Source organism: Garra rufa, chromosome 5 (assembly GCF_049309525.1).
Source record: "Garra rufa chromosome 5, GarRuf1.0, whole genome shotgun sequence".
In the NCBI taxonomy this organism is placed as follows: Eukaryota; Metazoa; Chordata; class Actinopteri; order Cypriniformes; family Cyprinidae; genus Garra; species Garra rufa.
Window position 1 is genome coordinate 17,785,866 of NC_133365.1, and position 24,100 is coordinate 17,809,965.

The window sequence follows — 24,100 nt, forward strand, 5'->3', positions numbered from 1 at the left end:
ACTGGCAAGGCTTAAAACATCTAAGAATGATAAACTTTCTTGAGGATGCAGCGCTGACCTGATCGTTCAGATCGTTCAGGTGATTAGATTTAGTGTCTTGTTAACAGCAGGCAATTTAATTGTATTTGCAGGTGAACATAAAACACAAAAAAGATTTATATGAGACATGAGAAATTTGTAACCAAACTAATTTCCAGTTGTAACCAAAACTGTTTGGGTACCAACATTCCTCAAAATATCGTCTTTTGTGTTCTGCAGAAAAAAAAAACTAAAGTCCTTCAGGTTTATAATCACATGAGGGTAGTAAACAGGGTTCCCAGATTTTCACAACAAAACCCACCCAACACGCAGTTATTCTATGTGGTGATGTAATTTCAATTATTAAGCATTTCAATTTCAATTTCTAGTCAAATTTTACATTACTTACAAACATTACTCTCCACTACATCATCTTCAACCCAGTAATAATACCTATAGCATCTTTTTTCAACTCATTTTCACTTTCACACTGTCTACTCTTGTTTCCTCTCACTCCTTCACCAAAATAAATTATCCCAATAAAAGTTATTTGTGGAAATGACTCTGTAAAGTGCTTTAAGCAGGTGCAGAAAACTGAGCCAAACGGTTCTTAGAATCTGAACTAAAAGAAGCAATTCAGGCTGAACCAGGCGGGCTGTAATCGCTTCTATCTGCACAAACGTTGGATTTGCAGTTTGTACAAAGATGCTCAGAAGTCTCTTGTTTATCATCCAATTTAATTAAGTGAAAGATGCAGGTAAATTCAGATTAAGCAGTAGTAGGTAAAAGTGCATTTCATGCATATAACTGAACATAATGCATGATGATTTCATGGTGCCCCTCAAGGTTCTGTCCTAGGCCCACTACTGTTGACTGTTTACATGCTGCATTATAATTTCTCGACAAATTTTCACAAAATGGTATTAGCTTCTATTGCTCCACATATGACACTCATGTATTACACTCATCATATGAAGCTACAGAATCCATTACAACAAAGGCACTGGATATACTTTCATGTCAATTAAAAATTATACATATAAAAAAAATATAACATTCTGTCAAAAATGTGTGATTTAAAAATGTTAACTTAATCCATAAAATTGATCCATATTAACGGCACTATGTTTCTTTTCAAGCAGAAGCTTTAGCTTTTACAATATATGTAACTACAGCTATTTGAACCATCTGATCAATAGCGTTAATTCCACTATCTGCAGTTACTCACTAAAGCCTCAGTGAACTAATGCCACCATAATAACAACTTTAATGGGCCGTGAGTGTGTGCAGGATCCGTAAGAGGCCATTAATCACAATTAATCTCTCTGATCCTCTGCCCAGGTGTTCTTGAACAAATGGGCTCCTGCAGAAATGCCTCCACAGAGAGAGTGCGGGTCTCCCACATCACGAAAATGGGTCAGCCCTGATGCATGGAAAAACCCACACCTATGACTCTCATTGGCTGCCGAGAGAGAAACAGAGCGACTGCACTTTGCAGAAATGGAGGTGGTTTGGTAAATAGCGTCAGCAAGCAGGCTTAGTTTTACATCTCAAGTTATTTAACGTTAAATGTAAGCTACTGAAAAATTATGGTGTTCATTTAACTCCTTCAGCACATATACTGAAAACACAACAATTATGTAAATAAGGTGTACCATAGTATTCCTGGAAGCACTTTTTATTATCTTTCTTTAACTGAATGGATGCAAATCATTTATATCAAATGAATAATATGTCTGGCATCAATGTGAAATCGGCTCCAAATGATGCAGTACTTCAGTATTACAGAACAACAACAGTGCAGTGTTTCAGTCTTTTGAATGGCCATCAGTCATCTAAAAATGACTAATCAGTAACTTTTTCTTGTGATGTAGCAATCTTGTCTGGGAGACATAATCTCTAGATTGAGGATTCCCTCTGACTCCATGGAGTTTTTAGGAACTCACGGCCACAACACAAGAACAGGGATTCTCAGAGAGCCCATCTCCACTGAAGTACTCTTACATAAAGCAATCAAATTTTCATCATGTGGAACTCAAGTGTCCTCTCTGAATCCTCAAATGTCAGTGCTGCTCTTTCCTACGATAACAAGCAGCAGATGCTTTCAGGGTCAAAAAGAGAAGTAATGTATGAGACCTCACAGACCTTACTGAAGCAGCCATTTGTACAGCTAAAAGAAAGTAAAGTATGGGACAAATTACGCAGAGATCTGATATTTTGACATAAGCATCAATAACACCCAAGCACTGGCAGTCCTTTGGTTGTGCTGCCTGGCACATCGACCATATGGCAGCTCATTAAGTCGGGAAGATCAGAGGGAAACATCCTGTAGTGTGGAACACAGGAAACTTTGGCGCTATTCTCAAGGTAGACATCCCTCGTGTGGTTCCCACCGGCTCACTGTTAGATGTGCAACAAAGCCCCGCTTGAACAACGGGAAAAACGATTCTAGTTTTATTGTTGTGTGAACCATCCACCTTTTATCAATGGCTTGTTTAAAGGACTAGTTCACTTCCAGAATATAAATTTTCTGATAATTTACACACCCCCATGTCATCCAAGATGTGTCTTTCTTTCTTCAGTCGAAAAGAAATTAAGGAAATTAAGCTTCAATGGGGATCAACGAGTTGAAGGTCCTAATTGCAGTTTCAATGCAGCTTCAAAGGGCTCTACAAGATCCCAGCCAAGAAATAAGGGTCTTATCTAGTGAAACGATCATTTACAATTCCAGTTGCAATTTACAATTGCAATTTACAGTTGCAGTCAAAATTATTCAACCCCCTTAACCTGCAAGACATTTTTCTACAGAGAGCAAAACTTTGTAAAAACAATTCAATTCAATATTGATGCCTTAACACGAAGGCCATATTTGTCTAGTGTTCTGCACTGAAATGTTTATCCTTCTTTTGTCGGGGAATCTTACAAGTCTTTGGCTGTAAATTTTTCAGGTTATTCTCAGTTGCCCTGATTAAATATCTATGATATTGTGCTTTTTTGTTCAACACCCTTAAAGGTTTTCTGGTACAACACATTTTAAACTAAGAAATAAGGCTGCCAGCTGTGTCTCTAGTAACTTTTAATGTCTTGGATATCTTCATGTACCCTTACTAGACTTTCTAATATAATACAATTATTTATTCTCTACAGCTTCTTTATAGTTTTGTGAGAGCTCTGTTGACTTCGCCAAATTTGCTACTCAACTTCAGCACATGCATGGGCTAAATGTATGTATGTGTTAAACTTAAAAATCACCCGAAATGGTTGTTTTACCTTTCTTTAAAGGCCGTTTGACTTTCTTTGAACGTTTTCTTTGTAAACACTGGGTTAGGACTAGGGCTGGGCGATATGGCAAAAATGTAATCTCGATATTTTTTTCCCCATATTGAACGATAACGATATATATTTCGATATAAGCTGTTGATGTTGCCAGCTTTAAAATAGTATCCCAACAATGACTAAAGCCACAAAAATGAAAGGGTTCATTAAATTACATTTAAAGTATAGTTTATTAACAAAAACAGATTACAGATTTGGCCTTAAAAATTAAAACAACTTACTAAAATAAGTTGTGACAGAGTATGGTAAATGAGAGTAAATGTACAAAATGTAAACATAAAATTATTGTAAAAACATAATTTGTAACACAATTATTTATTTATTTATTATTATTATTAACACAATTGTTTATTTTCTCTATTATAGGTTGAGCTATTTAAATTAGAGGCAACCACTGTATTTTGAAACAATCTACAGTATAAATAACAAAAAATTACGACACGGTTCTTTCTTAATCGTATTAAGTGCAGATAATTCAGCCATAATCAAAGTAGGCTACTCTCTAAATATTCAAAGTGCAAATAGAGACGGATATTTCAAGCATGATACAGAGCTATAGACATACACAACCTATCATAGCCTACATACAAATACTGTAACAGCCTAGATATGTCATGTAGCCTAATTTGCGTGCATTGGGGGGATTAAAATTGCTTTTGAATGCGCGTGCGTTTTTTGCTTTCGGTTTCAGTTTTAACAATTGCGCCAAACTCTCAGCTGAGCTAAGAGTCACTTTTCAGGTAACCAAACCACTTATATAACGGAATTCGTGCTACCTTTTTTGTCGACAATTTCAACATCTTTGGATAATAACTCGAAGTTAGTTTCACTTTCGTCGCTGCTTCCTCTCTCTTTTTTTTTGTCGTCCTGGTGTTAAGTTTGCTTCGCAGAGTGCGGTAGGAAATGAACTTTGTACTTTGACGTGCACACGCACGCTGTACGCTGATTGGCTGTTGTCGCATATTTCTACTGTGTGATTGGCTCTTAGATTAATCCATATCGAGCAAAAAATGTCTAGAGCCTATCATCGTTATTAACATAAATTTTATCGCGATTCGATATGATATCGTTTATCGGCCCAGCCCTAGTTAGGACTTCCACCTACGTCACGCATGACTTTCCAACGTGACTACATGTGTAAAGTCAGGCTAGTGCAAGACGAGCATTTGTGGTTAAAAAGCATAACGTTTTAGAAAATGACCAATCATATCGCTAGATAAGGCCTTTATTCCTCGCCTGCGATCGAGCCCTTTGAAGCTGCATTGAAACTGCAACTTGGACCTTCAACCCCGTTGATCCCCACTGAAATCCACTATATGGAGAAAAATCCTGGAATCTTTTTCTCAAAAACCTTAATTTCTTTTCGACTGAAGAAAGACAGTCATGAACATCTTGGATGAGATAGGAGTGAGTAATTTAAATGAAACAATTCCATTATCAGACCAACAGTGACAGACCACAACAAACCACGACAGGACAGTTTAGACTATTTAATATCAGTTTAAAAAAAAAGTAAACTCATTATTTTCCATGAAGGCTAACTAACTAGCTGTGATGCACCTTGGTAAGTGCTCAACTAACACTAAACCAGAGGTCATCAACAGCTCATAAACAAATATCTACTTCAGTCATTAAACTCTAGAGTATAGAATCTTTACATACTATCTTCTGGCAATTACAAGGAACTACATTGTAAGATCAGAAACCCTCCACCTCCCCCAGCTCCACCTGTCTAGATCTGCTAGGGGATTCATTTATGCCTTTTCACGCAGCAAAAATATATCTTACATGCTCACAGCAGCAAGTCTGTGTATTTACTGGCAATAGCAAATCCATGCTTGCTCTACAGCAGCAGCAAGCATATCAGATCTTGTCCCCAGACCAAATTCCAACCAGATCTCATGACGAAAACGTACAAGTGGGAACTTTTTAGCAAGATGCGAAATACGCCATGTATGTCATGTATGTTTCATGACATATTAAATGTCAAATGTTCACTGAGTGGTGCTAAAAGAATGTTTGTATTTTTTCCCCATATGGTACGTTTTGATTTTGTATGCATCACCACAGTTCTGACTTGAAATGTCCATTGAGTGGCGCTATAACTATATAATGCTCAGTGACGTTTTAAAATAACATACCATCTGCACTACACCTCAACCTACCCAACAATATGAACAAAAGCAAATGTGACAGAAAAATGAAATCACAGACATGCCGTTTTAGCTTGTTGTTCTATCTCTAATCTTTCAGCTCTTTCACCATGAGTCGTGTTTTTCACGGGGATTTGTACCCAAGGATTCGGTATCCGAAATCCAATTCCGTGCCGGCTGAGCTACCGAGCAAGCTTGTTGTCTGGAAAGCGAAACATATGGAGCTGTAATCATAAATGTGTACGAAAACAATTTCAAGTGCTTACTGTTTTACTGCCTCTTGTATTAATTTATTTTAAAAACGGCAGTGATTTGTACTTATTGATACTTATTTCGCATCTTGCGAAAAACTTCCCACAGGTATGTTTTCGTCATTAAATCAGGTATCCAAATACACTTACATTGTCCAGTGCAATAACAAGCTAAAACTATTCCATTGAAATGTAGAAGCACACTTCTTGTCATGACAACAGAAAGCTGCCATTGACATTGGAAGCAAGTGGTAATGCATCAGTGCTGTCTAGACTGTCACCGGGATGGAAATGTAGAAACTGGGACCTCTTGGAGCTTTAATTGAATACCCCTGCATTCAATTAAAGTGCACTGAAAGGTTTGCTGAAGCATTCAGGTGGCAGTGCCCACATTTTTGTCCTTGTAGCACCTAATGTGGCACAGTGTCCAAAAGCACAGGCCATATAATTACCTGGGAGCACAGCCAATGAAACAAGGAAATTGTTCAATGATCGACAGAGAAAGAGAGTGATCAGATAGTCACAAGATAGAAGGTCAGAAAGTCAAAAAGATGATGTCATGTAATTGTAGGCCACACTTCTTATTTTATTTATGACAGGTGGTTTCATCCTGATTCCTGTACAGTATAAAATAATACAACATAATGGGAAAAAGAGAATGAAATGAACCTTATTTTCAAATCACAATCAAACGGCATTTACAAAAAAAGATAAAACAACTCTGTCAGATGATTTTGAAGTTGAAGGAGAAAATGAGATGGAGTTTTTTGGCCTGCCCTACCTTTTTGAACCAGAGTACAAAGATGAAGAACTAACCACACGTAACCTTTCCAACATGATTATGTAATGCGTGAAAATCACAGAGCTAGTGCAAGGTGAGCATTTGTGGTTCAAAATATATATACTTTTTTTTATTTGAAAACAACCACTACATAGGACACTTATTCATTGGCTGGGATCGTGTAGAGCCCTTTGAAGCTTCTCTGAAAATGCAATTTGGACCTTCAACCCATTGGCCACCACTGAAGTCCTTGAATGTTTTCTTCTGTGGGGCGTAAGCATCGTACAAAAACAAGAATGAAACCATACAAATTCATATGAATTTGCCACCATATCATCAAACGTAAGTTAGTTACAAATTTCCATGAGAGTGTGTTGGTTTACAGACACTAGAATGCACAGAATGTTCAGCAACCAAAATTATTTGTCAAAAAGTAGCAAAAAAAGCTCTTTCGATGTTTGGCCAAATAAATTATACTGAAAAATGATGTGATGCGATCAAATAGAGGTGCACACTAATGCAGCAAACATTAGTGTGAAAGCATTAAAACAAAAGCTTTTTTATTTTTTTTTTTGAAAAGCAAGACAAAACTGTAAAAGCACATGTTCACAGTGTTTAATTTTGATCGGCTTCGGCATTCCCAATTCTGTACATTCACCCCACAGACTCCCAATGTAAGTGCATTTCACTACATGACTTTCTTTTGTCAGGACACAGATGGACGATCTGAAATAATTTTCTGTGGTAATCGGCATCATGCCACAGATGAGCTTAAGCTGTATTTAAGATTATGTGAACAGTGTACTGCTGCACGCACAACCACAACACCCTACTCCTCTATGAGCAGAAATGTCTTAGACATTCATATGCACACCCACACAAACAGTCAGTGCTCGTCTGGAATTTCACAGCAGGTAGGAGTGTACAATTCATCCACATAACCAGTGCATTTAAACACAAAACGTAATGCGAAAAAAGTAATGCAAAACAGTTCCAGCATACAAGACTGCAGCTTCACTGCAACAATAAGCCCAAAACCCTGCACACAATACATGCACACAAACTTTTTCTCCTTTTAGATATTTTACAGTCTCAGAAATGTTCATAACCCCATTGAGAATAATGCTAGAACTTGATTTTAAAAAATAGCCTAAAGACAACCTGCAACTTGTACAAGTCTTCCTACAAAAAAGAAGACAGTATGCTGTAGCACTTCCTGTGGTCCACCTCCTGCAGCTATACTTGATGATATCAGTGTGCTCAGAGATAACGGTTGTTTCATTCACTGCAGATGAGGCACAGAGAGCTGCCAGACACAGCACACCATGTTCTAAGAGCCACCTATCCTTTAGCTGCTGATCTGGGGTCAGTTGTAACTCGAGGACTTTAATGGATAAGTCAGAGATAATGCTAAAAAATGTCTGTTCTTTTATCAGCTTATTAACAGAGGGCAGAGGTAAGCAATGGGGAGAGCATTTTAATTTCTCTTTTTAATTTCTCTTGTAAAACATAAAAACATATCCTAGATTTTTTTTTTTTACTTACCAATGCAAAGGTAATAATGAATAAATAAAAGAGTGGTTTCCCCACCAGTCACTAAAGTTGCCAGATGCAAACTTGTGTATATCGATTGTTTTTAAGAAACATCTTTAGGTGCAGATTCGAAAAACAACCTTTGACAACCCTTGACAACTTTAGTTGCCCCTGGCTAAAATAGGTTACAGTGGGGAACAAGAGAGTGTCTGACTCATTGAGCAGGTAAGCATCATATATCATACAGACTGCCAGCATGAAGCCTGCAGCGATGTGTGTGTTTAGTGGGTTGTGATTGAGCATTCAAATGACTGCGCTTGCACTTTCTCTCTAGGTTGTACTAATGAAAGTGGCATAAGAAATAACAAGTATCATCTGTCATCTGTGCAACTTCCACTTCTGCAAACAATATCCTGAGAGGATCGCTGTGCAGCGCTCTCATCTCCCGCTGTAGATATCAGCACGAACGATAATTTACAATTGCATTAGACTCAGCACAGATTGTGCATAGCACTGCCTCACAATCGTTCTATATCTCACATACTCTCGTAGTTCCGTCAAAGCTTTATAAGACTCATATTATATATTGGACTCGCTGGGTAGCAAATATTCTGCTAGATGTGTCCCACAAATGTATAAAACAGAACTGAAAACAAATAAAATCTAGTATCAGGTATGGTACACACACTCTGGAATTACTGCAGGAATAGCAGGGTCGCGGTGTAGTAGGTGCTTGTGAATGAGTTAAGTCTTGATGTATTCTGTTGTGGAGTCACAAACCTTGTTTTTACTCCAGGTGTTTTTGTTGAAATATTTTCTGAAATGACAGCAATGCAGAGAAAGTATAGCTGAACCAGCAAGAAGTTGCATTAATGTTCAAAGTTTTTTAAAAGGGAACATCAGATGCAAAATTCATTTTTACATGGTGTTTAAACTTAAAAGTGTCTTGTCAGTGTGTGTACACAACCACCCTAATGATAAAAATCCACCCAGTGCTTTTATTTTAATCCCCACAAATCATAAGCACTTTCTCAGATCAAGCCGCTCACAGATTCTGAGCAATGTGACGTAGCTTTGCACAGGCCCCTCCCACGTCTGTTGACTGACACTGGTGTTTTAGCATAGACCCGTCCTGAGTGAGCTGTAAACAGTCCGCCATTGTTTCAATGCCGGAGCAGGGGTAGACAGGTTGACAATTCTAAACGATTGATGTGTTTTGTTGTTGGATGTAATAATGTCAAGCCAACATCTGAGCCACTGATGGTGTAGTAGAATACTTTTGTTTTTGAAGAGAATGTGGCCTCCGTCTACCTAAATGCGTTTGTTATGTGTGATTCATTTCACCAGACTGCTTTGTAAACGAATGTTATTTTAACAACCAATCCGAAATAAATCTTTTTAGTTTTGCAAAGCGAAAACATGCCCACCCAATGAGATTTGAGCATTACATCACATGCCTGGAGCAGCTGCTGTTGCACAAAAAGACGAGTGTGGTGATGCTGTTTCGAAAACCAGTGTAAACAAACACAGAAGAAAAGTATTCCTAGAGAGAAGAAGATGCGCTCGTGTTATCATCGCATCTGAGAACAGATGGTTATTCTCACATGTTCTTAATATAATTTCTATTAATTCTCCACTGAATTATGTGATCTGGAGAAGAACACTGTCCGCTTTCTTCCACGTGCGCGAGTGTTATATGAGTCAGAGCGCGTTCACTTTCTAGATCTTCCGTATTAAAAAAAAAATGATTGAAACATTTTTCTACACATGAGCTGAGCTGCTTTAGACAGCGCACAGGTTGCGCTTCAGTGGATGAAAATTATGTCAAAATGTGCAGTTCTGGCGAGTTACCTTGTAAACATAGTCTTAAATGAGTTATAAAGTCTTAGGATATGTGTCAGATCCGCGTCATGTGCATCATGTTTTAAAGAGACCGCGCTGCTTTTAAAGTCTGTCATTGATGGAAATGAAAGAACAAAAGAAAAAGAGAAATTATCACTCAATTGCTGTAGTTGCTGACTAACTTTTGTAGCTTGAAAATCTGTATAGTTTATGCACCAAACTGCTTTTTAAAGAGGGTCAGTACATAGCAGGTTTTGCAATAAAAATAGTTCCTAAAGTTGTTCCCTAAATGTTTTGCAATGGTTGCTTTATTGCACCCACTACACTACATTAAAGGCCTTTCCACACTGAGCGTGAAAAAGCGAAACAAATATCACACACGATGATGTGCTGGAATAAAACAACAGATTCCTATGGATGCTTCCACATAGACCGCGAACATTTGCGCACTGAAAAAGCTAATGTTATTTTAACAACCAGTCCGAAGAATCTTTTATATATATATATATGATATATTTTCTTTATCTGTTTTTTATGCAGCTCATTTTTATAACAATAAAGGATGTTTATGATAGTAAGCAGTGTGGCCTTATTAAACATACAAAAAAATGCATGTCAAAGATTTCATGGCCGGTAAAAAAACATTTTGGCTCGTAAATTTTATCACGTCACCGGCCATTGGCAGGTGTGCCAAAGTTAGTTTTAGGCCCTGTTTATAATGTTATAAAAGATTTCCCATTTCAAATAAATGCTCTTCTTTTGAACTTTTTATTCATCAAAGAATTCTGAAAAATAATATTAAGCAGCAAAAAGTGTTTTCAACATTGATAATTGTTTTGAGCACCAAATCAGTGTATTAAAAAAGATTTCTGATTTCTGCGTCTATTAAAAAAATCTACTTTGCCACCAGAGGAATAAATTACATTTTAAAATCTAGTAAAAAAATGTTATTTTAAATGTATTTCACAGTATAACTTTTACAAAAAAATTTAACAGTACATGGTAATATTACAGTCTCATAATAAGATATTTTAATTTGTGAAATCACTGGATTTAGGCTAAATCTTAAATAAAAGCATATTTCATAAATTTAACAACAAGAACTGTATTAAAACCTGAAATATAATCATTTGTTTGGACATTTCACCCTTGTTAAAATGTATTATTTTGTTTATTGTGGGCAGATCTTGGGCATTGTTGTATATAGTTTAATTTATACACTGCCATATATATACACTTCTCTTTTGTGTTGTTTTTTGGTATATATCATTAAAATTGTATAATTTATCATTATCATCTGCAAAATGTTGCAGACAAAATTCTTCCATATATACTGTAAACTATATAAATATTTATTTATTTATTCAAAATAGCTTTTACATTTATGCATTCAGCTAATGTTTTTATCCAAAGCAACTTACAATAAATGAAAATAAGCAATTTAATTTCCGGAGCTACACTGTTTTTGCAGTGATGCCATAAAAGAACCATTTTTGGCTCCCCAAAGAACCTTTCAGTGAACAGTTCTTTAAAAGAAGTATTTTGAAGAACATTTAAAAAATCTAAAGAACCTTTTCTGCATTTGAAAGTTTCCATTAATATTCAAAGTTTTTCATGGAACCATCATTGGCAGTAAAGTACCTTTATTTTTAAGAGTGTGGTCCTCAGCAGGAGATAGTTGCTCAGGACCAGCTTAAACCAGCTCATGATTAATTAAGACCAGCCTAAACCAGCTACCATGCTTCAAAACATATCCAACCAGAGTATGCTGGTTATTCCAACAGGGAGAGCCAACAATAATTGTAGTATACAGTGTCAGTTTTTTTTTTTTTTTTTTTTTGTGCTAGATGCACTGGTTATATAATAATACATTTCATTAATAATAAGTTCTGGAGTCTGTTGTGTTGTTGCACACAGTAAAACTCTGACTCATTCTAATCAAGTAAACCTCATGCTGCAACAGGCAAATTAACTTCTGTGTGAAAAGTCTCTGGTTTAAATGATTTAAAAATGTCATAAAACCAATCTTGTGCCATTGCCTGTGAGACACATGCTGTTTGTGTCTATCTGGGCTCCTTACTCATGCTGTCCACAAAGGAGAACGCAAGACTGAGTGTGAGCGCAAACATGGGAGACGCCATCTGCTTTGTTGTGTTTTTGGCTGGAAATGACAGCACATGGCTAGTACACAAGTTCGCCATGTTTACTGCTTTCAACAGGAGAAATCCAGTCTGATTTACAATCCTTTACAAGGCTTGAATCTCCATTTCAATCACTAGCCCAGATATTTAACCACTATGCCACACTCAACCCACAATGAAAACACACTCTAACTTTTCCTTATAACTTTAGCACTTAAAATGACTCATTTTACTCATTGTGAAGTTGGTAAGTGCCTCTAAGGAAAAGTGTTTCGCTCCCTTATTTGTGTATGATCAGCTTTGAGCAGGAAGTTTTCTCACACTACTATTAGTCATACAGAGGAGATGATTGTGCCGCCGACTGAAACACAACCTTAACAAGCCTAATCATAGCATCCCTCCCTCTCTCAGCAGTCACGACCACATAATAGGCCAGTATTTATAGAGTCTCTCCTACAGCACAGAATCTTGTATTTTCTTCAAAACAGGTCTACTCCATTGTCTAAGCCAAGGGTCAGTCTTTCAAGAAGAGTGTACGCCAAATTACTCCACAAAAAACGATTCTTATTTGGAAATCATATGTACTCGAGACTTTTTCTTTATCTGTTATAGACAAAAGCTCTAACTCTGTGACATTTAATAAAGGGAAAGTTACTTTTTGTCTTGTTTCCAGCCAAAACATCTAAAAATTCTTAAATCAAGAAGGATTTCTAAAAATTATTTTCTTGTTTTCAGAACAAAAGCATTTTTTTGCAGTGTGATTTTTATATTATATAGACTAAAACACTGAAACATTCTTCAAAAATATATTCTGTTCCACAGAAAAGTCAACTATTGTACCCACAAAAAAGTTATTTGATATTACATTAAAAGACAGGGATAGTTAAAAATATATTCATTGCATTAACAAAGATGTGCAGCATTAAGAAGAATACTATCACAAGGGACATTTGTTTTTCAGTGTTGTACTCAGTAGTTGTGCTTGATTAAAAAGGTGCTGCATGTGTTTATTGAGTTAACGACTCAAAATACACTAAAGGGACTGAGATCGTTTACTTGAGACCAGGAAATTGAGAAATTACTGTAATTACGTTTATGGCATGTTTGTTTATGAAAACGCATTCTGGGAAGATCCTGTGCGTTTTTGGTGTGTGTATATACACATTCTGGAATAAGCACTAATGTCTCCCTATAGAGAAGTAAAATGAGTGCTTTTCTCAGAACATATATACACACACCCATCAAAAACACACTTACATACAAACAGCACGTGACAATATTCACATTTTGACGTAGATTCTGATGTGCTCATGCAATGAGCAATTTATCATTCCCTGAGACCACAGGAGAGAGTGCAACTGACCCTGATGGATCAAGTGACAGACAAAATTACAAATGTAGGACTGGATAAAGTCATACAAGACATACCTATTCAGACAGCAAATGATTTCAGACATAGCCAATGTGAATATTTATTGTTCTTTTCTTTAAAGGTAAACTATTATGCTCCTTTTTCCAAAATAATGTAAGTCTCAGGTGTCCCTAGAATGTGTCTGTGAAGTTTCAGCTCAAAATACCCCACATATAATTTTGAAATTGCCTATTTTGAGTGGAAGCAGAAACACACCGTTTTAGTGCATTACTCTTCAAATGCAAATGAGCTGCTGCTCCCCACCCCCTTTTCTTAAATAGAGCTGTGCCTTCACATAATGATACTTTCCAACCTGATTGGTCACGTCAAATGACATATATTTTGTGACGAAACTCACCGAACACTCCAAACAAAGGGAATTGGTGCGTTTGACTTAAATTGTTACTCCACCCCAAAATAAAAATGTTGTCATTAATCGCTTACCCCCATGTGGTTCCAAACCCGTAATAGCTTTGTTCATCTTCAGAACGAAAGTTCTCTTTGCTGTCTTATTGCTCTTAAACTGTCAAATACACACAAGTTTCTAAAATCATGAGTTGCGAAAAAGGTCAGTTATGTCTGTAAAGGTAAACAGCTGGGAAGGAAATTGCAAGCTTATAGTAGATCTGTGCATAACATACAGTAGCATGCTATACGGTAAATAAATCAATAAATCCACTGCTTTCTTGTTGCTTTTTCTTGAGGGGTGTTTATAGCACTTAAAAAAGAAAAAAATCTGATTTTCATGATATGTCACCTTTAAGAAGTTGTTGAACTAAAAATAGTTCGTATGACTTGTGCTCTATATTTACAGACCTCTGAAACCATTTGACAGATTTGTGTGAGGAACAGACTGAAAGTTAAGTCATTATTCACTTAAGTCCTGACTTGGTCACTATTAACAGTCTGCTTGTTTGGTGCCCACCAGGGCTCAGATGGCAGAGTTCACACTTACTCAAATGAACCACACTTACAGAGCACTTAGTTTTAGGGTGTTTTCACACCTGCCTCATTTAGTTTGGTTGAATCGCACTAGAGTTCGTTTTCCCTCTTGGTGTGGTTCGTTTGGGCAGGTGTGAATGTAGCACCAAAAGCGGACCAAAGAAACGTCAAACGAACACTGGAGGCGCAAAAAGTACCCGCGCCTTTTTGGACTAATCCAGCTGCCGTAGTCCGCTGCGCTGTTCATTATGGGATGAGGGCAAGTTTTTGTTGACAGTTAGCGTTTTGGCAACATAGCCCCATGGCAGCTTGTGGACAAACTTGGAGTTGTGAGGAGGTGCGGAGCCTCATAAATTTGGTCTGATAATCATATTAGGTCCCAACTTTCGAGAACTCACAAGAACGCCACAATCTTCTCATTGTTTAGCAGTTTAGAAAATTGGTTCAATGACACATCTGGCCAACGAGTGATGTGGATGTTGTCACATGACTGTATTTTGGTTTGTTTTAACTGGTTCGGACCAGATCAATCAGTGTGGTGTGAAACGGACCCAAAACAGCAGAAAAATGCTACAATGTATCATTTGTTGCCAGTGGTCCGGACCAAATGAACTGAACCACAGATGTAAAAGCACCTTTAATCGAAACAAACAGGACAAGTGTGAACACACCGTCAGATACTCTGCCAAAAAAAATCTGTCTGGTTTTGATTTTCACGTCTATATCACTGAAATCATGCTTTTTAAAGGCGTTTTCTGAGTGCAGACATCCGAAGAACATGCACAGAAAGTGGCTGTGACATGGCATGTGAGTACTAAACTAAGTTCTCTTTCCTGTCTTATTGCGCTTAAACTGTCAAATACACACATGTTTATTTTAAAAGCACATGAGTTACGAAAGCGGTCAGTTGTGTATGTGAAGGTAAACAGCTGGGAAAGAAATTGCATGCTTATATTAGATCTGTGTGGCAGCAGCGTAATATACAGTAAATAAATCAATTAAATTTCTAAAAATTCTTGTCTCCACTGAGGAGCACTTGAGGAACATTTATAGCACTTAAACATGGAAAAATCTGATTTTTATGATATGTCACCTTTCAGAAGTTGTTAAAAGCAATGTACCAACAAGTAGCAGCTTTATAACATTTGAGCTGGGTTTTTTTTCAATCAAGAGTTAATGTGGACCAGAACAAAACCCACCATAAAAATAGTTAAAACGACTTGTGCTTTATATTTACAGACTTCTGTAACCATATGACCGATTTCTGTAAGGAACAAACTGAGTTAAGTCATTATATACTAAAAAATCCTGCCTTAAAAATCTAGTTTGACAGCAATGGTCACTATTAACTTTCAGTACCGAATGGAGCAGCTTGGACATTCCAATAAATAACTATTTGTTGGTGGCACAAAACAAAAGGCATACAGATTTTAAAAGACATGATGAAGATACATTTCTGTTGTGTTAACATATAAGTTAAAGTAGCATCAACAGTAAGAGATCACATTGGAATGACTAGAAATTCTTGGGTGAGGAACTCTGAGGTTTAATTTCATGCTCTGCTGCGTCTCTCTCAAACGAACTTGAAAGATGGTGGAAACTCAATGTTATCCTTATTTAAGTAATTCAGGGGATATTTACAAGAGAGGAAAAAGAGAGAGAAGAACAAGACAGATGGCAGTGGAGTGCTGAGTCAGGAAATGAGTGCGCAGACCTGATTTCTTCACTCATGCTTTACAAGAACGCACAGACAAACGCAGACGTGTCTGCAATCAACGACAGCAGACTGACAGTCACAGGAAATGTAGGGTGGATGACAGGTGTCTGTTGAAATGGCGACACTCATTCTTATTCAGTTTGTATTTGAGGTATATTTTTGGCTTTTCAACATTTTAATGGACACTAATAATATAGAAAAGAAAGGAAAATTATGGATTCAAGATTCCAGAAAATGACACATGTGGAACTTGAACCCACCCCACCCATATGAGCAGCCTGGCCTAATGTGATTTCTCAAAACTGCACACTGTTTTATTGTCTTACATTTCTGATTCATGCATATGTTTATGTCAGAGCCTGAACAATCATCAGCGGTGACTAAAACAACACCTCTCACCTGTCCAGTTTCTAAAACACACCCGCCCACACACTCTTACACACACAATGATTTTAAGAAGTGAAAACAGGCTTTCATACTAATGTCAATAACAATCTGCATATCTGACCACTGAGTATACATTTTAAGAATGCGCAATTACCATGCTGTAAAAATAGATAATTTTTTAAGCCTGCTAGAATCTAAAAAGTCATTGTCTGACATTACATCATTTTTCTAAAGCAACCTATCCCTTTATTGCGCTCAATGATTATTCATGTTGAAAGTACTTGTACTGTTACAGTAGTATATTATCTGAAGCAGAATAAGTCTTATCTTGTTTACTCATGTCACTTGAAATGTTTATTATTATTATTCTCAGAATTGTGAGATATAAACTCGCAATCCTGAGTTATAAAGTCAGAATTGTTACATATAAACTTGCAAATGCGAGAAATAAAGACAGAACTTCAAATTTTTGTTGTAATTCTGACTTTATTTCTCACAATTGTGAGTTTACATCATGCAATTCTGAGAAAAATCTGAACTGTGAGTTTATATCTCACAATTCTGAGAAAAAAAGTCGGAATTGCAGACCGTTTCTGCCACTAAATAAAAAAAAGGAATTGCGACTTTTTATCTCACAGTTCTGACTTTTTCTTGCAACTGCGAGTTTACGTCTTGGAATTGTGATATTAAACTCCCAATTCTGACTTTTCTTTTCAGAATTGTGAGATATAAACTTGGAATCCTGAGTTATAAAGTCAGAATTGTGACACATAAACTTCGAACTGCGAAAAATAAAGACAGAACTGTGAAGTTTTGTTGCAATTCTGGCTTTATTTCTCGCAGTTGTGAGTTTATATCTCGCAATTCTGACCTTATAACTCACATTTGAAGGTTTATATCTCACAGTTCTGAGAAAAAAAGTCGGAATTGCAGCATGTTTCCGCCACTAAAAAAAAAAAAAAAAAAAGGAAATTGCGACTTTTTAACTCACAGTTCTGACTTTTTCTTGCAACTGCGAGTTTACGTCTTGGAATTGTGATATTAAACTCCCAATTCTGACTTTTCTTTTCAGAATTGTGAGATATAAACTCGCAATTCTGAGTTATAAAGTCAGAATTGTGACATATAAACTTGCAATGGTGAGAAATAAAGACAGATCTGAAAATGTTTGTTGCAATTCTGACTTTCTGTTACAATTCTGATTTCTCGCAATTGTGAGTTTATATCTCACAATTCTGACCTTATAACTCACATTTGCAAGTTTACATCTCACAATTCTAAAAAAAAGTCAGAATTGCAATTTTATATCTCACAGTTCTGGGAAAACCACTAAATTAGAAAAAAAAGAAGGAAATTGCGACTTTTCATCCCACAGTTCTGACTTTTTCTCGCAACTGCGAGTTCACGTCTCAGAATTGTGTGATATTACAAACTCCCACTTCTGACTTTTCTTCTCAGAATTGTGCGATATAAACTCGCAGAATTGTGACAAAGTTCAATTGTAAAAAGTTTATGGAACTTGTCTTTTTAAGCTTGACAGCCATAGTTAGCCACTACTTTTGTTTTTGAGTGGAGTAAATACTTCTATTAGCCTTAAGGAAATAAAATAAATGAGAGTATTCATAGACACCTGTAACTGCTCCTATTAGGGCGTAACAACCAAACCTCATATTTTCTTCTGTTTTAAATGGCATTCCAAGCAATTAGAATGAAGTAAAGTAAGTGACTTAAATAATTAGTTGCTATGAATAAAACAGCTGTAAGGTGTGCCTAGTACTGGCTAAAGTTCTTAACAATCTGTTCCTTGCCGCATCCAAAAAAATTGGCTGGCATGCCAATTTCAATTTTCACATTCAGCATGACAGCGTAACAACTACAGAATGTGTCTGAGATGATAAGACAGTGCGTACTAAAAGGAAGGACAGATGATATCGCTTTTCCATAATTGAAAAAAAGAACATTCATTCGCTGTATTGTTAAAAGCATTTTTTCACACCTCAATACTGCTGATGAAGAGCTTACAGGAGCTCAGGAACGTGATAGTAAAGACATTTATAATGTTACAGAAGAATTCTATTCCAAATAAGTACTGTTCTTTTGAACTTTCTATTCATCAAAGAATCTCACCAAACTAATCCCACCAAGAATTCCACCAAAATAATTAGCAGCACAACTGTTTTCGACATCGATAATAAAATAAACATTTCTTGAGCAGCAAATCAGCATATTAGAATGATATTTGAAGGACCACGTGACACTGAAGACTGGAGTAATAATGAAAATAAAAATAGGAAAATTCTGATTTGTTTTCGCAGATATAAAATTAAATAACATGCATTTTGATAAAATAATGAACATTTTGCAGATTCTGCAAGGTGTGTGCAAACTTTTTGACTTCAAATGTATATATCGACCACAGACTTTGAGCGGCAGTGTACATTTCGAAAAGACAAAGGAAAAAGAAAAAGCCAAAAGAGGAAGAAAAGGCTTTTCTCAGGTGCTCAAGAAAGTAATGGATCTGTCAGTCAACAGTGAACAGCTGTGTGATTTATAACTCTCAAATACACACACAGACACACACAAACAAACACACACACACACACACACACACACACACACACACACACACACACACACACACACACACACACACTACTGCAATAAGGCTTAATCTCTGCTCAGAGACATTTCAAATTACAGGTTAATCTCTTGATCTTTCCCCTGTTTTAAAGCCAAGGCCAGTGCCCAGCACACAACCAGTATTGTTCAAAAACAATATAAAAAGCTCAGTTCAGGTTGTGTTAAATGGATGGAAATAAAATGTTTTTATAATATAATCTTTTAAAGAATACATAATTTTTTGAGCTAGCTTTACAGACAGTGCTCTGACACACAGAACGGAACAGCTTTGAGCGACCCGAGTTTGATTCCTGGCTTTTGGTCCTTTCCAGTGCTGCCCATTTCTACACTGTCCTATTTAAATAAAATAAAAAACATCAAAAACAGTCCAGATTCTGAGTCTTCAGTGAGAAATAAAACTAGTTTCTGCTTATCAAAGCCCTCCCTGTTCAAAATAAGAGATTAATTTGAAAGTAACATAAAAAGTAAAAGCTCTGCGTCTGCTTTGTACTTTGCCTTTTATCAGTTGAAAAGCCCATTAATAATTGTTATCAGTCTTCGAAAACACGACACCAGCTAACATGCAGAGCAATATTTCAATTCATACAGAGAATGTGTGAGACAAACACTGAAAAGTCTTTTTGTAATTAATGATAAATTAATGACAAATGCATAAACCAACTAATGATTAGCAATTTTGCTTTCACAGATTTGGATCTTTAGTGAGCATACAACTCCAACTGTTCAACATAAGGTTATATGTCAATAATAGTTTGCTCTGCATGCTGTCAGCACTTTGCATTAACGTACACACACATACAAGTCCTTGGTCAAGATGGTGTTTGCATGCAAAACCAGCTGGCGGCATTTACAGTATGAGCCCATTTTCAGCTCTAAATGAGAAAACACACTCTTGGAAGACTGTGGAAAAGCTCCAGATGGAAAATTTAGAAGCAGAGGAAATGAGATCTTGTACATACAGTAAGAACACAGATGAACATCCTGCATACACATCGACTAAATGCATCTCTGTACAAAGAGAACGAGAGAGAAAATAGCTCAGAATATTCATCTTGCCCAGATCTGACGTCATCTTGGATTACTTAACTTGAAATATAGTGCATGAGTCACATATGGACCACTTCATGCTTCATTAGATGGAAAAACATTTCCTATTGTGTTCCTCAGAAGAAAGAATGTCATATGGGTTTGGAAAGACAACATGTTATTAAAAGAGGTGGACTGTCCTTTTAAATTTTGTATGTGGAAAAGCCCTGGCTCTTGTTAAATCAATAAGTCCACGAATACGCTTTTCAGACATCCAATCAATAACTTAAATGAAAACACTCAAGTATATGAGCAACAGCATCATGCATTGCTGGACATTATGACTGGGATTTATTCTGCAAAACTGTAACAGAAATGTGAAAGGCTCTGGAATAACATTATGCAATGAAGTCACTCCAAAATCAAAAAATAACCCTAAAAGAATCCCCATCTGTTGGGGAAGATAAGTCGCAGTTCAATGTGAGAGCCAGAAGGTGGAGCCAGATCTATTCACACAGAGCTTGCTTCAAGCTCCAGTCCAAAAACTCCTCATGATGAAACTAGAACTGCATTAAACAGGAAGACAGACGTAGACGGTATCCGACAGAGTAAAGTTATACATGCTCCCAGGATGTGATACGGCATCATGTATATTTAACACCTGAGTGAATGGTCCTACTTAACGGTTCTATTCTGGCAGGCTTGAACAGTACATGACAGAGAGATTTGGTTTTGAAGACAACCTCTGAGCGAGTTTCCTGAGGGGGTGCTGAAGCAACATTATATAACATATACAACATTTATACTGCTCAGCTCTCAGAAAACCCTAAATCTGATCATATTAAAATGTGAAATATTTATTTAATTTTTAACTTTTTATTTTTTGTTTGAGATGCTATGTCTTTTTACACTTAAATTATACAATTCATGTCTGTGAAAGAAAATAAATAATGCTGGCAAATATAGCCCTGTGATGACCATGAGAAAAGTTTCAACAATATTTAATTATTTTTTACATGATTTAAATTTTTACATTAAGTGTATCTTGTGATAAATGAACACTAGAGGTTGACCGATATGTGTTTTTCAGGGCCGTTACTGATGCAGATTATTACAAAAAATAAAGTAGACTGATAACCAATATTTTGAACCAATGTGTCTGGTGTAAAAATAAAAAATAAATAAATGTCACACTTAAGAATAATAAAGGTGGTGACAAAAACATTCTTTAAATGCTTTTAACAAGTTTCGTACAGATACTGTAACATTAAATTCCAGGGCTTTCAAGGACTTTTAAAGTCTTACTTTTTTGATTTTCAAAGACTTCAATCAGAGATCTCTTTCAAATTCTAAAAAAGTTAGATTTGAAAATATATAGACAAATAGATATAGATGGATAGAAAATAAAATGTCTAAAGTATTACAAAGTATACTACACTTTTACTATAGTAAGATCATGGTTAGTTTTCTTAAAGGATTTGTATTTGTGTATACTTAATTTCTTTTTTCTTTGTTTTGTACTGTACTGTGTTAATGGTTTGATGTTTTCTACTGTTTAAGAAAAAAAAAATCCTAATCTGAAACAAATGATTCACCATGCAAGCTCAGGAGTCCCAATCTGAATCAAATGATTCCACACTCCCAACTTCCAATCTAAAGAAAGGTTTGAGATCCACACTGAAATGAATGATTATTCAGATCAGGACTCAGAGCGGATTTGCAGTTCGCTTATCACAAATTATTTGACTTATTATTATTTGAGATCAGAATTTTGCGTATCATAAATCATTTGATTTGAATCATTCAGTTTACAAAATTGTTTACGGGTCTGTTCCGATCTAAATCGAATGATTTGTGATAAGCGATAGCAAATCCGCTCTGAAGTTCTAATCTAAATTAAATGATTTGCATTACGCAAAGTCAAGATTTAAAACAAATGATGTGTGATACATGATCCGATTGGAGCGCTTCAAAACAGTGAATCATTTTGCAATGCAATGATTTTTACTGATTTTGAGAAAATTTTCGACAGGTCATTCTAGCTAGCCTGGAAAAAATCCAGACCCTAATCTATTAAGATTAAGGGTCTGGCATCGAGCAATGAAAAGGACCTAACTCGAGGGGCGGCACCAAGCATGCATTTGAAACTCTCACTGCACGCAATTGGATAACGCCACGACCAATCACTAAGTTTTCACTAAACCCCCATACGCTTAGCTACCAGCAGAGCTAACTGATAGATTAAACTCTTGCCGTATCCAGTCGGCAAAACAGCAAAAACGTCCTTCTTGCAAAGGAAAGATTCAAGCGCGGTTTTCTGCTCCTCTTTTACTGAAAGGCCAAGTCTAACTCGTTCATTGTAACGGCCAAAGCCGTTTCAAACAACTGGTGTTCATCTGTTTACTAAATGATTCCGGACGTCGCAGCGCTGTCGTCATCAGTTTAGCTCGCCTCTGGCCCGCCTACATCAGACACACCGATTTGATTGGTTCCCAGAACTGCTTACGTAATGCAGTAACCTGCATCATTGCTCGATGCCAGAGTGTCATGCAGAGACAATTCAAATTGTGCTCTCGCGAGACCTCTGGATTTCCAGGGTACATTCTAGCATAAATGACCTCAAATAACACTCAATTGATTCGGTTCATCTATTTCTCCTTTAAAGTGTCTTTAGCCATGTTTACACTACACTTTCAGTACTACTACTGACTTAGCTCACTAGTTTTCTGACATTAACTGAAATAAGTGAAAAAGGTACAAATGTTTTTTGAAATTGCTAACTGAAAAAAATTAAACACTTATTTCACAGATACATTGTCTTTCAATAATTCAAGCACTTTTCAAGTACCTCTTCAGGAATATTGCTATTTTCAATGTTTTTCCAGGCCTTTCATTTCAGAAAGTCAAATTTAAGTACTTAAAGGACTTTAGGCACCTTGTACGAACCCTGTTTTAAATTATTTATTTTTTAAGACTTTTTTGTAAAATATTTATGTGAAGTACCCCCTGATTTTAAATTAATATTTCTAATATTTTAAAAGTGACATCAGATGGCCATTTTCCAGAAGTTGGTGTGATTCTTTCAGGTCTTCATGAAATGTCTGAAAAATTCTTTGGTTAAAATTCCTCAATGGTTGTGTAAAAGGTCACCTTTTTACCTTGTTAAAAACAGCTCCGTTCACAGCGATCTGTTACAGTGCATGTCTCTTTAAATGATAATGAGCTACTGCTCACTCCGCCCCTCTTTTCCAGTTTTTGTGTATTTGGTGGCGCATTCCCATCAAAAACAAAACTAATTGTCAGGAGTAAATGAAGACTTTTATATCCACTTTTAGACAACAATGCTTATGTTTAATGTTTTGTTGTCGCTACAGCTGCTAGCACACAGAGAAAATGGTGGACAGTGTGCAACTGGCTGAGGGCGGAAATATGCTAATACAGGACCGCTGTGGGTGGGGCCTGAGCCGTATCACATAATACTGTTTAGAAATTCAAAATGCCTTGATAATTGAGACTATTTAGGTTTTTTGGAGATTAAAAAAAGGAGTGAATGTATTTTCATCATTGTAGGGTGGTTGTATACACACACTGCTAATACACATTTATATGCAAACGCTGTGTAAAAGTGAATTTTGCATCTGATGTTTCCTTTAACGAGTTTGCATATTTATGGTTCTTTCTTGTTGGTTAAGGATTACAAAGTTCAATGAAAAAATTATAACTATTTTAGATACATTTTTAATAAACATTAATTATTAGATTTATTAGGCCATAAACCCTTGCCAGTTCTCTGAACTGGTTCACAACCCCCAAATTGTGAAACCCTGCATTAGCATACAGTTGACCTCCAAGCTAAAAGAAATGCACTAAAAACCATAAAAATTTCATCTGAATTTCATGCGGCATTAAACTAAAAGGGATT